This window comes from Hemicordylus capensis, chromosome 15 (assembly GCF_027244095.1).
Source record: "Hemicordylus capensis ecotype Gifberg chromosome 15, rHemCap1.1.pri, whole genome shotgun sequence".
NCBI classification, from domain to species: Eukaryota; Metazoa; Chordata; class Lepidosauria; order Squamata; family Cordylidae; genus Hemicordylus; species Hemicordylus capensis.
The window spans coordinates 17,241,952-17,258,648 of NC_069671.1; the positions used below are offsets into that span (position 1 = coordinate 17,241,952).

Sequence of the window (16,697 nt, forward strand, 5' to 3'; positions counted from 1 at the left end):
AGCTGGGATGTTTTGATGAACCGGTTCAAAGCAGTTCGTGATCAAGTTGCTTGAACCGACCCGATTCACAGCAGTCTGCTTTGCGATCGAACCGGTTCTGCACACCCCTACTTTAAGGAGCTATACTTTCTTTCTTTTTTAAAGAGGGTGAACACTTAACATGCATGATTTAAAAAATAACAACCCTGCAACAGACCACAAATTCAAATGTTTTATGTGGATCTGTAACTTCTGTATGTTGAAAAGGGTAAAATACAGATTGATCCAGTTCAGATGTGTCATGGAGCCAAAACGGAATCCTGGCTTTGAGTGATGCATCCTCTGGCCTTGGGCACATGCTATCCTTTCTCCCCTCATGTGCAAAGGGGAAGGCACCCTCGGCGGTGAAGGGATGTTGCATGAAGGCAGGAGTCTCTCTCAGCCCTATCTTAAAACTGAACAGGCCCAAGAGCTTGGTTTGAAGGCACATGATGATGTAGCCGCCGTTTGGAAGCTAAGCAGGTCTGGGGTTAGTCAGTGCCTGGGTGGAGATCACCTGGGGAACACAGGAAGCTGCCATATACTGAGTCAGAGAATTGGTCCATCTAGCTCAGTATTGTCTACACAGACGGGCAGCGGCTCCTCCAAGGTGGCAGGCAGGAGTCTCTCTCAGCCCTATCTTGGAGATGCTGCCAGGGAGGGAACCTGGAACCTTCTGCTCTTCCCAGAGCAGCTCCATCCCCTGAGGGGAATCTCTCACAGTGCTGCTCACACATATAGTCTCCCATTCAAATGCAAGCAGGGTGGACCCTGCTTAGCAAAGGGGACAATTCAAGCTTGCTACCACAAGACCAGCTCGCCTCCCATGGTTGAATCCAGGCAGGATGGGGACGCAATGGTAAGGAAGCGGAGGAAAAACCCTTTTGTGGTGTCTGCCAAACCCTAAAATAATCCCAAACATTTCTGGATCTTCCCAGGAGTTAGGGATGGGTGTCACTATTTCCATGCCATGAGTCAGACTTCGCTCAGCGTTCTCTCTCAGCACTGGCTAACTAGGTGCCCTGAGGAGGTTTGCAATCAAAGTACAGGGGTGATATTCATCTCTGCTGCTGGATAGTCCAAGGCACGGCCGGCCGGCCCTACTGCTCGGCAGAGAGAGGCAATAGCCCCGGGCAGGGTACTCGGAGTGCCATTCCAAGGTGGGCAGCTTCCAGCTCATTGGATTTAATGATCCCCTTTTTTGCAGCGGAAGCTCTGTCTTGGAGTCCCTGCCTATGGCACTGACAGTACGCCCTGAAGTGCGCTCCGCGTGGGGAGTGGAGTTGCCATGTGGCTCCCGAGGCAGCCGCCGCCGGTGCTTCCGTCCCCCTGCGGCACGGGCAGCAGAGCGTTCAAGGGAGCAGAGTTAAGCCCATTCTCACGGCCAGAAGCAAGGCAGGGGGAGCGAGCGGCCAGGCTCCAGGCCCCCATGCACGGCCCCCTACCCGAGGTAGAAAGAGGGGAAGCGATTGTGTGCTCGCGGCGATCCGAATAGGATCACAACGGCCAACCATCAGCATTGTATTGGCGGTTGAGGGGAAGTCCATCGCACCCGCGTTCCCTCTAAGGCGTGCGCATGTGCGCGTGCTCTCATGTTTTTTGATGCCCGCTCAGTTTTAGATCCCGCTCAGGTTGAATCAGGAAGGTCCCACTCTGAATGCAGGTGCACACACACTGCCTTGATACTGCCGCCCAGAACATAGGAGCATAGGGAGCTGCCATCTACTGAGTCAGACCCTTGGTCCATCTAGCTCAGTCTTGTCTATCCAGACTGGCAGTGGCTTCTCCAAGGTTGCTGGCAGGAATCGCTCTCAGCCCTCTCTTGGAGATGCTGCCAGGGAGGGAACCCGGAGCCTTCTGCTCTTCCCAGAGCGGCTCCATCCCCTAAGAGGGGGAATCTCTTCCAGTGCTCACACCTCCTAGTCTCCCTTTCATATGCAACCAGGGTGGATCCTGCTTAGCTAAGGGGACAAGTCATGCTTGTTACCACAAGACTAGCTCTCCTCTCATTCTGCACACTGATGGAAAAAAATTAGAGAGAACACTGCATCCCACCCTGTCCTACACAGATAGCTAGCACACATTAACTTCTTCTTCCTCCTCCCTTGATTTTTGCCAGCGCATGCTCGGGGCTTGAAGTCTGGCTGGACGTTCCTCCTATTCAGTTGCCGGTCATGAGACCAGGCCTGTTGTATTTCTCACCCTCCCTCTGAGCTTTTATGGGAGGGGCGCCCCCCCAACCTTCCTTCTCCCAAGGGGTGTCCTATCGCAATCCTCTCCTACCCTCTCCCTGTGCTGCAGAGAACTCTGAGGAGAGGAAGGACTTTTTCTCTGCCTTCACTTCTCCTTTTCCTGAGTCTCCGCAGTCCGTGAAAGCATGAGAGTCATTCTTTGTCCTGGGTGTGTAGGATAGAGGCTCTGGCCACATGGGATCCCACTCCTGGCAAGCGGAATATGGTGCCCGGTCCTCACCTGCCTCCTAACTTGCCATCTCAAGGCCTGTGGGGGGCCCTCGGGAAGTTGTGCCATCGAGTCGGTGTCGACTCCTGGCGACCACAGAGCCCTGTGGTTTTCTTTGGTAGAATACAGGAGGGGTTGACCATTGCCTCCTCCCGGACAGTATGAGATTATGCTTTTCAGCATCTTCCTATATCGCTGCTGCCCAATATAGGTGTTTCCTACAAGCGGGGGTTCGAACCAACAACCTCTTGCTTCCTAGGCAAGTTACTTCCCTGCTGCACCATTAGGTGGCTTCTTTGGGGAGCTTATGCGTTCCTAAAAAGAATGATCCTGAAGATGTATCATTCTCTGCCACCCTTTTCATAATCCACTCTTTCTCTTAACTGATAAATTGCTTAACAGGCTAAACGGCCAGATGTTTGCATTTTTCAAAACCTCACTGAAAATGGTTGTTGATGCAGTTTTGCATCCAAAATGTTCCTTTGTTAAGGTGTTGCACTATGAAAATGCCTGTCAATCATTTTACATTTTGGAAGGAAGTTCGCTCTCGCTCTCTCTGTGAAATGAGAATAACTGGCCCTCTTCATTCCGTTTTTATTTTTCTGATAGATACCCCCTGTGATGTTAACATATTGCTGCATCATTGCAAGTTTTTGTTTGTGACATTGTTGTGGGTTTTTTATTCTTTTTTTAAAAAGATATTTATCATTTATTTATTAAATTTTTCTTATATACCACCTTCTCCAAAAACTCTAGGTGATGAACAATAATACCAATAACAACTAAATTGAAATAATAATAATAATAATTAAAGGGCAAACGCCTGGCGAAACAGGTGGCTCTTAAGAAGAGCCTTAAAAACAGCCAGGGTGGGGGCTGGATGAGTCTGGGGGGAGAAGGGTGTTCCAAAGAAGAGGGTCGGCCACAGAGAAGGCCCCCCTGCAGGCCCGGACACCATGCACTAAGTCAGGACCCGGCACACTAAGGAGAGCCAGCTGAGAAGACCTCGCAGGCTGGGATTCAACCAGCCGAGAGAGGTGATCCCGGAGACATGCAGGTGCTAAGCCCATAAGGGTTTTGTAGGCGAGAACCAGCCCTTTGAATTGGACCTGGAAGCAAACAGGAATCCAGTGCAGCGACCGTAAGAGAGGTGTGACACTATCAAATCTATGGCCACCCATGGGGAGTTGGGCCACTGCATTCTGGACTAGTTGAAGCTTCCGGGTCGTTTTCAAAGGCAACCCTAGGTAGAGCGCATTGCAGTAATCCAAACAAAAGGCAACAAAGGCATGAGTGACTCTTGCCAGGGCCTGCCAGTTATCCAGATCATCAGGGTTGAGAGAAGGCTTCTTCAGAAGAGGGTAGACCACCGCCTCTTTAAGGGCTGACGGAACAAACCCCAATCAGATATGTCGAGCTGATTGGTTTGTGTTTTTTTTTAGTCTGTCAATTCAGCCAGTTAAGCAACTGACGGACATTCATATTGGCATCTTCGGTCTCCTTCTCTAGCTTTCCATAATATTGCTTGAAATTTTTATAATTCCAAGAGATATTGGGAAAAGCTAAAGAACGATCCTGGATTCTGACTTACCTTGAATTGCATACTGGGTTGCAATTACATATCCTGGCTTGTTTTCAAACTCTACTTAGAGCAAGCCATAAATCTTGCACGGTGTTAAGCCTGGATTAAAACTAGATCCCCGCAGGACAGGGAGGGAACGTGCTCAAGACTAAGGCTTGGAACATCACAAGGAACCATGGTTTTAAAGCTGGCTTCACGTAGTGTCTGAACCAGGCCTTTGACTCACTACAGCCCTGCGTAGTAAGTCAAAGTATGTTGTCCCCTGTACAGGAATCCTGGAGAAAAGATTCCTGTGAGAAAGCTCTTCAAGAGTATCTCCGGGCTGAAAATTTTAACGCCTATTATCAGTTCTGTGATTAAAAAATAAATAAATCTACAAGACAGCACCGCTTGCTGTGGCAGCTGAGAAAATTGGAAAGAAGTGTGCTCAATCCGTTGCAGTTCCTGGCAGAGGCAATAACTTAATTTAATGTTCATCGTAACAAGCTTGTTGGGTATAATTTTGGTGGCTCTGTAACAAATCTGATAGGTAAACATCATGTCTGAAATGCGTCAAGCTTGGGAAGAGCTTGATCTCAATCCTCTCCTGCTTTTCAGATATACATGTGATGACCTATAGTTTTCAAAACAAAAAACCAAAAAACCACCGGAACATCCAAAGCTGCCCTACCCAATCAGACTGCTCAGGATTAATCTCTCCATTTTTCCTACTCTGGAATCACCAAGATCATGGTGGCCTAATTAAAGCAAAGGTTGATGGCATGGCTTTGGATGGTCCATCTAGCTCAGTATTGTCTACACAGACTGTAGACAATAGATGCCCGCTGGGCATCTCCCCTGAAGCTGCTGCCAGTCTGTGTCGACAATACTGAGCTAGATAGACCAAGGGTCTGACTCAATATATGGCAGCTTCCTATGGTCTCAATGATGGTTCTACTGAGGCTGCAGGGGAGATGCCCAGCGGGCTGCATCTCATGGGTTTTCTCTCTCTGGCTTCCACTCGACTACCCTTAATGGTGCAGAGGCCAGGAGTTTCTAACCTTGGGTGCTGTTCTCCTACAAACCCCGTCATCTCCAGCCAAAGCTGGTCATGGCGGGGAATGACGGGAGTTGTAAGCCAATACCAGAGGTCCCGAGGTTGGGAAACAACTGGCCTAGAGCCTCTTGCTCATGAAAGATCTGCCTCCCAGAACAGCTGGTTTTGTTCGAGCTCCTTATTCCTTATTCCAGCATGAAAGCAACCCGTCTTGCAGGGCGAACCGAGCAACCCGCCGTTCTTGGGGGCACGCATTCGAAATTAGCAATTAAAGCAGTCGTTGGTGAATGGCTCTAATTAATTAACACCTGCGGCCCTAAATTCTTGTAATATATATATTTTTAAAAGAGATACGGCGTGCAGTGATTATCGCTGGTGTTAATGCTGCATTGACAGCTCTCTGAGAGTTGGGCTGTCTCCGGGTGCTGCTGCTGCTTTTCTCCTTTTCTCCCTCTCCGAACGACAAGGGGACCTGATCAAAGCTGCTGGTAGTAATTCCTTTCACACTCCAGTCCCGATAAGCAGCTTTGGCAGCAAAGCTGGGGAGAGAAAGACTCCCGCAGTGCCTGTGGATGCTGCTAGGCAGAGTGGTAGTGTTCTGATCCTGCGAAGCAATCGGTTCAGCAACGGCTTCTGCAGACGAGATGGAAGGAAGGTGTCTCTTCTGTCAGGTGGGTGACCTTCTAAGCAGACCAAAGGGCTAAGCTTTGGGATGCTTCCAGGCAGGGCATAATGAGAGCCCGTGAGAGGAAGTGGTTAGAGTGTTGAATGTGGGGGAACCTGGGTTCGAGCCCTCATGCAACCACAAAGCTCACTGGGTGATCTTGAGCTGATGGCTGTTAACCAGAGCGCAAAACAGCTTGCAGAAGGGGCCAGTTTGTGGAAACGGAAGACGTTTGCTTAGTTGTGCAAAAGGGCCTTCTCGGTTGTCGCCCCTAGGTTGTGGATCTAAGAGGGTTATCTTCCTTGGAGGCCTTCAAGAGAGGCATAAAGATGCATCTTTTTAGCCTGGCTTTTAATGATATCTAGTTTTAATTTTAATTTTAATCTGGTTTAAATGTTTGTTTTGTTTTATGTGTGTTTGACTTTTCATGTAAACTGCTCTGAGCCACTTTAGGAAGGCTGGTATATGAATGAGTGAATAAATAAATGAAAACCGGTGATGGTGCACGGGCACTATTGCACCGTAGTGCTATAGCACTGTTGCCCAAAAGATCCCCTTGAAATAAATGAGAAGAGTCACAGCTGCACAGCTGTTGGGCGACTGCAACGATCCAGTCTATAATGCAAGCACCAGACTCAGTACTACGAACATAGGAAGCTGCCATATACTGAGTCAGATCCTTGGTCTAGCTAGCTCAGGATTGTCTTCACAGACTGGCAGCGGCTTTGGCAGGGTTGCAGGCAGGAGTCTCTCTCTGCCCTCTCTTGGAGATGCTGCCAGGGAGGGAACTTGGGACCTTCTGCTCTTCCCAGTGTGGCCACATTATCCCCTAAGGGGAATATCTTCCAGTTCTCACACGTCTAGTCTCCCATTCATATGCAACCAGGTCAGACCCTGCTTAGCTAAGGGGACAAGTCATGCTTGCTACCACAAAACCAGCTCTCCTCAACATGGGCAACAGCCTGTTCCCAACCACACACGGTTGTTAAAACTGAGCACAGCCGCTTCAGTCATAGGCTTAACAGAGCACATCATTTAGCCCCAATTTCAGAAAAGCTGGGACGCCTGAAAGGAATGAGTTCTGTGTTGGGAAAGATGTGCACCGAGGCACCCTTCAAAGTGGACCGTAATAATCAATGAAATGCCAGTGAGAACGTCCCTGGTGAGTCTCTGGGCTGTACACACACACACACACACACACACACACACACACACACACACACACACCCCATGTAATTTTAATAGTGTCGCTGAGATTTTTGCTCTCGGATATGTCTGTTATAGTTATTACCAATGCTGCATCTGTTGGGCAACTGGTGTTAATTTCACTGGGGATCTGCCGTACGCTACAGGTGTAATGTCGTCCCTGCTGCACATGTATAGAGCGTGTCATCTCTTCCCTACTTCTGCAGGAGGCAGGGAGTTCGAAGTTTTGCCCTTTGCCTGGCCAACTTTTTCAGGAGAAAGATACAGAAGAAATCGAGTCCTGCTATACTCGGTTCCCAGATAGACAGGTTTGCAGGGGTAGGGAAAGAAAAGAGCAAGTTATCAATCAACCATCCAGGCCGTGATAGGCTTAAAAGCAGTATTGGCAACCTGTCTTCGGAATCTTCAGCCTGGCTCGTCCTTGTCAAGAAACTGCCACCTGTCTCTCCTTTGGGGACATCGGTTTCTCTCAAGCAAGTGGTCTGTGTGCAGTGGCTACTCAGCACCCACCACCAGGGCTCATTTCTCCCCTTAGCTAAGCAGGGTCCACCCTGGTTGCATATAAATGGGAGACTTGATGATGTGTCAGCACTGTAAGAGATTCCCCTGAAGGGATGGAGCCGCTCTAGGAAGAGCAGAAGGTTCCAAGTTCCCTCCCTGGCAGCATCTCCAGGATAGGGCTGAGAGAGATTCCTGCCTGCAACCTTGGAGACGCCGCTGCCAGCCTGTGTTGACAATACTGAGCTTGATAGATCAATGCTCTGACTCAGTATACGGCAGCTTCCTATGTTCCTACCATTAGGAAATGCCTCTTGATTGGCTTCCTAGCCATTTCAACCCCTCAATTCTAGTCTTGCCTCCGGGAGCAAGTCTGTTCCTTCTCTTACGTGAGAGCCCTTCTGATATTTCAAGACGATTGGTGTTGCCGTCCCCTCCTCTTCTCCTGCTCCTAGCTCAGCCTCTTCACCGCCACCCTGTAGGCCAGCTATAGCTTCGGAGGGTATGCTTGCAAACAGATACTTCCTGCTGGTGACGGTATGGCTTTTAATGGTCCAAGCAAAAAAATGCACCCTGGGCAGTGGGTGAGATGAGAAGCGATCTCTTCCTCTCCAGCCCCTAAGAGGCACAGGGAGACATTTTGCCCACTGGGCAGTGGCCACTGGGTAAAAATAGAGCATGGCTCATTCATTGCCCACTAACCTTGTTCTATTTTTGCCCCTCTGCCTAAAGAAGGCTGTCACGGCCAATCTCCATTATGAGCTGCCTGCTCTTCGTTCTGGATTTGAATAATGCACAAGGAAGATGTAGCAAAATTCCATGGGAAGCACCATAGATTAATGGCAGAGCATCTGCTTTGTGCACAGGAGTTCCCAGGTTCACTCCCTAGCATTGAAGGGTCTCAGGTGGCGGAGTTGGGGAAGCAATCTCTCCTCCTCTGCCTCTGAGCCGCTGCCAGTCAGAGCGGCCAGTACTGAACTAGAGGGACCAGTGGTCTGACTCAGGATGACAGCTTCCTATGTTGATGAACCACCCTGGACCCCAGGACAGGCACACCAATACCAAGACAATAATAGTACCTACACTTTCCCAAAAATTGAATGGCTACAAGCTGGAAGAAGGAGCTGGTTTTGCCCTTTAAATCAGGGCTGTAAAACTGCCGTCTTTCAGCTCTTGATGGCCATCACATGTATCGTATTGATTTGTGTATTCCCAAGATTTATATCCCACTTTCAGTAACAAAAAATCCTGAAATTGCTAAGTGTTTGTTTGTTTATCCGATTTCTATACTGCCTGATAACAGACATCTCTTGATGGTTCACACAGTTAAAACATAACAAATATCAAAACAACATAAAGCAGTTAAAACTCATAGATCAGATAAAAACAATCTCAGTAAATAGAAAACATCAACATTTAAATTTCAGTTAAAAGCCCGGGAAGTGTTGCAAGCCAAGCATGCAGCTGAGAAATATAATCGAGCCTTAAAAACAAAAGGGCAGATAATAGAATCATGGAGAATGGTGTGGGTGGGTGAGAGATCATCTGGGCTAGCCCCCAGCTCCATGTTCGAAATCCAGCAGGGGGGTGCTGATTCTTGGGTCCCCAGATGCTGCTGGACTTAAAGACCCCATTGTCCCCCAGCTGCCAGCCATTGGTGGGAGTTGTCGTCCAGTAACAGGTGAGGGACCCAAGGCTGCTCTCTGCTATCGCTACCTGGCTCCTTTGTCAAACTGATCTTGCCATTAAGGAGTTTCTCCTGATGTTCTGCTGAAATCTCACCCCCTGCAACTTACGCCCACTAGTTCTACCGCTGCCCAGAGGCGCCCTTACCCCTGGACTTCTGGGCGGAAGTCTAGGGCCTCCACACCTCCTGGGGGTCCCCAAATCCTCCTTAGTCTGTCCCGGGTGGTGTGGTCGCCGCACCTTGGTAACTTTGGAGCCTGGACCTAAAGGCCTTTGGACACCACCACCCCGCTGCAAGTTAAGCACCATTTCTTAACATCTAGTTTCTTGAGGGCACAAGCCACCCCACCCCGGGAAAGACTAAAGAGGATTTGGATATTTGGAACCACTGGAAACTGAGCCTGGTCTCTCTTAAGCTGCAAAGCTTTTGGTTGCTGTGACTGTCTAGATGTGACTGATTTGTGGGCTTTGTTTTATTTTTATTTTGTTGTGCACCACCCAGAGCCATTTGGATGGGGCGGTATATAAATGTAATAAATAAATTAAATAAATAAATTGGGGGGGCCCCAGGGGGTGTGGAGGCCCTGGACTTCAGCCCCGAAGTTTAGGGTTAAGAGCGACGCTGACCCGCACTGCACTGGGTGACTGAGCATGACTGTGACCTGTATCAGGCAGCTGAACATGACCTCTGCTTAAGAGACCGGGGAGTGGGGAAAGAAATATGTGGGATGGGCATAGGTTTAGTTGCATGCTGAAATGAATATTTTGCATGAATATGCCTGTTTTATAGTCTTACATTCTTGTGAGTGTTAAAACACTGCACGTGTCATGGTGTGTGTGTGTGTGTGTGTGTGTGTGTGTGTGTGTGTGTGTGTGTGTGTAGGGGAATGATGCTTAACTTGCAGCTGGTGGCAGTGGTGGGGGGAGCTCCAAAGGCCTTTAGATCCAGGGCCAGATTTCAGATTTCCAGGGCCCGGCTCCAAAATTACCTCGGTGCACCTCTGTCCCTGTTCTCTGGACAGGATTAACAACCTCAGACTGCAGGGCACCTTCCTTTAACGTGTACGTGCGGTCAGGGACTCTCTGCAAAATGTAGGCTTTGTTCGCGCAAAGCCGATCAAGGACCCTGCAAAATGGAGGCTTTGTTCACGCAAAGCTGATCAATATATGGAGACGGGGGGGGGGGCATCCGGTACGATCCTGAGCCCCACTGGGTGCGTTCAGCCAGCACGCGTTTCCGGTGTGCGTAAAGGACTACAGAGCAATTGGAGTTCCATTTTATTTCCATATCAGCCGTGGGTTTGTGCAGAAATGCAAAATGCAGTACGAAATATAAGAGCAGGAATCGCTTCATTGAATGAAGAAGCAAGTCTAAATTGTTTAGGCTACTAAGCAAGGCTATCCGCTTATCCAGTCCTGTGCTATTCACTTGAGCGGGGCATAGCAAGGTTGGAGTGTATCCTGTGGGGGGCCCCCCCTCCCCACATTCTTCATCTGAGAGATGTGGAGGTGGGGAGAGCAAAGAGCAAACTGTCACCCAGCTAGCTGTCCCTCCACTGAAGGGGCCCCCTCTCCTGAGAACCCAAGTATTAGACTTTGATCTCCAGATGTTGTTGGACTACAACCCCTATCATCCCTTGTTGCACTTCAGGGCCATAGCCTGCTCCCTTATCAGCACTACTTTTGTGGCGAATGCTGGTTCTTCTTGGAGTGCAAGCGCTGGCCAGCAGATGGCGCTGTGAATTTGCGCGAGGTCTCTGATCACTGTATAGCGAGAGGGCAAGATACTGGCAGGAAGGAACACAGAAGCCTATGGGAGTGTGTGTGTGGTCAGTACGTTGGTGCTTTGAACTTGCACAGAAGCTTTCAAGACTGCACAAGTAATTTCCACCTGGAAGTACCCTTCATGAAAGAAATTGGGTGTTCATCTGGGAATTTGTGCATGGTGCTTGAATGTTTCTTGTTGCAGCAAGTATGACTTGTCTCCCAAACTAAGCAGGGTCTGTCCCTGGTTGCATTTGAATGGGAGACCACATGTGGGCACTGTAAGATATTCCCCTTTGGGGATGGAGCTGCTCTGGGAAGAGCATCTACGTTCCCAGTTCCCTCCCTGCCAGTATCTCCAAGATAGGGCTGAGAGAGACTCCTGCCTGCAACCTTGGAGAAGCTGCTGCCAGTCTGTGAAGACAATACTGAGCTAGAGAGACCAAGGGTCTGACTCAGTATATGGCAGCTTCCTATGTCCCCATGGATAACAAGCAGTCGACTATATCTGCATTGATTTCTTTTGACAACGATAGTTGAGGAAGCATTTGTGCCTCCTTTACAATGTTCCGGGCCTCCTGCTGGCCACATGAGCTCTTTATCTTTCCACATGATGGTCTCGTGTTCTCATGTAGGAAGTGTTTGTCCTTTCTGCTGGGTACACTTCAAACTTGCCTTGATTCATTAAGCCTGGGAGGGGGCTGGATTTCTGCGATTCCTTTGATCCCTCTGTCCTGGGCAGAACGCCACCCTCTCAGAGACCCCAGGTCCCCCTTCCAGCCCTGGTGGCATCTCTTTAATTAGGGGCCCCTAATCGCATTTGCCGTGTGCCCAGATTAAGTTGGCTTCTCTCTCGTTTCGGCGCTCTCGGAATGCCGGGGCCGGCTCTGCTGGGTGGGAACGCAGCCTCCTGCTTCTGCAAGGCTTACCGGTGTTTAAAGGGAGCTTAGTGGCTGCCACACCGTTATTAATGGCCTGTGAAGAGATCCAGCCTGGAGCACTTTCCTTGGCTCTGTGTGTACTCTGGTCTTTAAGACGCAGCGAACGAAGCGGGGGCCGGGGAGGCGAGGTGGAATATCCAGGCGTCTGTGTCATGCCCGGCTGATCAGAAGCCCGTCTGAGGGCTAGGCTTAAACAAGCCAGGGGCGCCCGACCACAGAGCCTTCCGGTGAACTGGTCACAGGTTGTGGGGTGGTTTAACTCTTTCTGGGCTCTCTCTTGGTCTGCTCGAAACTCTCGCTCCCAGTGTCCTCCCTCCCTCTTCAATATTCCTCATGATTTCCAGACAAACGCTGTGCTACGGTAAAGTGGGCCGTCGAGTCGGTTTCGGCTCCTGGCGCCCTGGTTGTCTTTGGTAGAATGCAGGAGGGGTTGACCATTGCCTCCTCCCGCACAGATGATGCCTTTCAGCATCTTCCGATATTGCTGCTGCCCGATATAGGCGTTTCCCATAGTCTGGGAAACACACCAGTAGGGATTCAAACCGGCCACCTCTGGCTCGCTAGTCAAGTCTTCCCCGCACCGCGCCATTATGGGTCCTGCTAAATCCCTCTAATGACACTCTGCACATGCTCAGTAACTCTCGGTGCGTCTCGTGAAACTGGTCACCCGTTTCCTACAGAGCGTTCTTCCCCCATCAGAACCCCAGACAAACGCTGCCCCATCTGAATCGGCCGCGTGGCTCTGTGGAAAGCGGGTCTTGCTTTGCTGACTCTGGCTTTTCTGACTTCTATGTTCTTGCGTTGCCACCACAGCTTGGAACCATTCTTGTGCGGTTATCTGAAGTTTGGAGTGTGTTGTCCTTGGCCAGCGTTTCAGCAGTGGGTAGGGCTCTGCAGTTTTTCTTTCTCCCCTCACTTTATCTGATCAAGGCAATTTCACAGCAACATAAAAGTCCAGCTGGGAAAGGAACAGTTTCCTCCTTTGAAATGATGGGAGGTAATTTATTCGGTTTAGAAGTGTAGCCTCCCACTGGATTGCAGCCTTTGTTCTCAAGCACACCTGCGACGTGTTTCCCTCTTTGGGCTGAGAAAGTATTGGAGGGGAGTACCCTGACCATTTGCCCCTTAATAGAAACGGTGCCAGGAATGGGAAGTTAAAAGCTGATGCAGGTGGTAACTTCTGTGTGTGTACACACACACACACACACACACACACACACACACACAACCATCCTTGGCCGTGGATGTGTCTGGTGCTGGCATGTGCTTGGTCTTGTGGAGAGGAGAGCTGGTCTTGTGGGAGCAAGCATGACTTGTCCCCTTAGCTAAGCAGGGTCTGCCCTGGTTGCATATGAATGGGAGACTTGATGTGTGAGCACTGGAAGATATTCCCCTCCGGGGATGGAGCCACTCTGGGAAGAGCAGAAGGTTCTCAGTTCCCTCCCTGGCAGCATTTCCAAGAAAGGGCTGAGAGAGGTTCCTTCCTGCAACCTTGGAGAAGCCGCTGCCAGTCTGTGTAGACAATACCCAGCTAGATAGACCAATGGTCTGACTCAGTATATGGCAGCTTCCTAAGTTCCTAACTAGCTGGTCTTAATGTGTGGCGGACAGTGGTTTCTTCAGTCGTGACAGCCCCTCTCCCCGCCATTTTGCAACTGGAGGATGTGCTCATAGAATTTTGGAGGTGGCAGGGGCCTTTGGAGATCCTCTAGTCCACCCTCTGGCTCAGAGCAGGAAACAGTTACAGCCGCACCCCTGACAGATGTCTGCCCAGCCTCTGCCTGAAAATCATCAGCAAAGGAGACCCCAACATTGGCTGCTCTACCCTCAAGCAACTCTTATGGTTCGGAGACTCTTCCGATGTTGTAATTGGAACCCAGTGTTTCTCGCCCTGCCACAGAGAACAAGCCCGCTTGTCCTCCAATGTATCAGCCCGGCTGTCACTTGACGATAGCTATCCTATCTTCAAAGAGAAAGCTAATGTGTCCGGTGACGGATTCTCCCTTAGCATCCTCTTTGACATGCTAGTTTTCTGTGTGCGGGGATCCGCTCGCTTGTGCGCACCCTGCTTACGGGGATCTGAGAAAATGGCGTGCCTTCAAGTTCTTGCCGAGGCGAGAGATGTCAGCCGTTCCCGAATCGTAGCTGCTTTGGATTCAACTCCAAATAAATAAACCTTTAAAAAAAAAAGAAGTGGTGATTGTGTACAGGGCGCAACAGCTGGGCCGTGGGAAACCTTTATACAATCAAAGGAATTGCTTTTGCAATGCAAAACCTGGTCGAGGCAGCAGGTCTTTGTGCCTGCAGTGCGAGGGAAGGGATTGCTCACATGTAGGGGTGTGTGTGTGTGTGTGTGTGTGTGTGTGTGTTGTGGGGGTGGGGGAAGGCGGAGGTGGATGTATTGCTATAAGGAAACGGCAACAACCCCCCGCTGTGAAAGTGCCCGTTTGACGTGGGATTGTAAACGGGCGGAAGTCAATTCTGCAGGGAGAAAGTTCTTTAATACGGGGTGAAGTCGCTGTGAGCCTGACGGAGGAAGCAGGGAAAGGGCGGCTCCATCTCGAAGGGACACGCTCCGCCGGATTCTCCATGCGCCTGGTTTGGGGCAGAGGCCGCAACTTCTGTGCTTGGCATTTGCACACTGAATCGGGTCGCCAGCTGTCCCTCACTACGCAGGATCAGGTCCCTCCTTGCAGGGATGGAATGTCGCTCCCTATAGGGACAGCATTTGCCCCCCATTTGGGGGGGGCGGGGCAGGCAGTTTCTCGTTTTGAGAGGTTTGGGGTTGAAAAGTGCCATAACTCGAATGTGTTCTAAGTAATAACCATGCTGGCATTATTCCGTAGCATATAATTCAGTTGCATAGACGTCAGTGATACTCAGGCTCTTGATGACTGCAGCATACACCTCCCAGTCCCGTCCCCCCACGAAAAAAAACCCGTGTCCCTCATTCTGGCAATGAAATGTCGGCAACCCAGACATGAGCCGTGGGGACAGTGACAAGGAGGTTCCTTTGGCCTTGGCTCTGGCCACAGCCCAGCTCCTGCTGCGGTTCTTCTGTGTGGCCCCTGCCCGGCCTGGGGTGCGAGTTAATCAGAATGCCGTGAATTGGCCCCAGTGCCAAAGCTGCACTGTGGTGGCCATGAATCCGGGAGGCAGGAGCTGCAAACAGGCGCCTGGAGGTCAGTCGTTGAATGTTAGGGTGGGATGTGCCCTTAGAGATCCTCTGGACCAGGGACTCTCAACATTGGGTCCCCAGATGTTCTTGGACTTCAGTTCCCATAATCCCCAGCTGCAGTGGGGATTATGGGAGTTGAAGTCCAATAACATCTGGGGACCCAACATGGAGAATTTATTATTATTATTATTTAATTTTACATTTTATATCCTGCTCTTCCTCCAAGGAGCCCAGAGTGGTGTACTACATATTTAGGTTTCTCCTCACAACAGCCCTGTGAAGTAGGTTAGGCTGAGAGAGGAGTGACTGGCCCAGAGTCATCCAGCTAGTATCATGGCTGAATGGGGATTTGAACTCGGGTCTCCCCGGTCCTCGCCCAGCGCTCTAACCACTACACTACGCTCTAGACCAGCGCCCCCCCCTCCCCGGGCTCAGAGCAGCTCTAAGAGATGACTGCCCAGCCTCTGTTTTGACAACCTCTAGAGGAGGAGAGCTCACTGCTTCCCTAGGTAGAACAATGCGATGGCAGAGTTGGAAGGGACCTTGGAGGTCTTCAAGTCCACCCCGCACACACACACACTCGGTGCACGAATCTGCAATAGTATTATCCCTGACAGACAATTGTCCAGCCTCTGTTTTGAAAGCCTTCAGCAATGGGGAGCCTATCGCTACATCATGAGGCAGATGGTTCCACTGTCGAACAGCCCTTGAAGTTGGGAGATTTCTCCTAATATCTAGCCGGAATCCGCTTCCCGTGGCCATTTCAAGCCACGGGTTCTAGTCCTGCCCTCAGGAGCAACCGAGAACGAGGCGCCTGCTGCTTCTCCTGTGTGACAGCCATTAAGATATTCGGAGAGGGCTATATTGTATCCTCCACCTGCAGCTTCTCTTTGAAGCACTTCCTGGAGGAAGCAGGCCTGGGTGTGCTCCGAAAACTAACCACCGTGAAAGTAATGAATGCAGAAATAAAACCATCTTGAAATCCCATTACTTGGGAGCTTGAGCACTCAATTTGGCTAATATGTTCTGAGATTCTAAAATACGGTGGTGTGGAAAGAGTTGGATGACATGTCGCCTGCACTTAATGACCTCTGGAGTGGGGGAGGGAGTGTAGGCTGTGACGGTCACCTTAAACTGTGGGTGACTCGTGCATGTTGGGGAAGAGGGTTTAAAGCAGATTCACAGTGGTTCGGAGAGGAAGGCTGAATTCTTCCTCAACTGCTGCTTTTGTCTCCCTCCACACACACCAAAAACAATCTTCCTTACAGCTGCATTTAGCGTTTCCTGCTAGTTGAACAAAAGAGACACCGTTTAAAGAGGTGGTTCTCTTATATTTAGCAGGGGGAGAGCAACTGGCCCTATCCATCCCCAGCACAGCATCCCTCCAGTGGCTGTTGCTGGTGTCTGTCTTGAAGGGCTCCCATTGACCAAGGTGGGGAGGAGGAAGCAGTGATTATCTGGCTAGCGCCTACCACCTTGAGGGGATGGGACTGTAGCTCAGTGGTAGAGCATCTCTTTTGCACGTAGAAGGTCATAGGAACATAGGAAGCTGCCACATACTGAGTCAGACCCTTGGTCCATCTCACTCAGTATTGTCTTCACAGACTGGCAGCAGCTTCTCCAAGGTTGCAGGCAGGAGTCTCTCTCAGCCTTATCTTGGAGAT

General features: G+C 50.2%; 1 protein-coding gene across 11 annotated transcripts in view; it reads left to right on the plus strand.

Moving 5' to 3' along the window:
- Positions 1-16,697, plus strand: part of NOS1 (nitric oxide synthase 1) — a 174,486-nt gene that overhangs the window by 84,394 nt on the left and 73,395 nt on the right. Inside the window, exon 1 of one of the 11 annotated variants that reach the window (XM_053279391.1) lies at positions 5,667-5,767. The exons of the other annotated variants lie outside the window; for them this stretch is intronic. The gene's annotated coding sequence lies outside the window, so the exon portion shown is untranslated. Of the gene's footprint in view, positions 1-5,666; positions 5,768-16,697 lie in introns of those variants that run through there. 11 annotated transcript variants of the gene reach the window in all.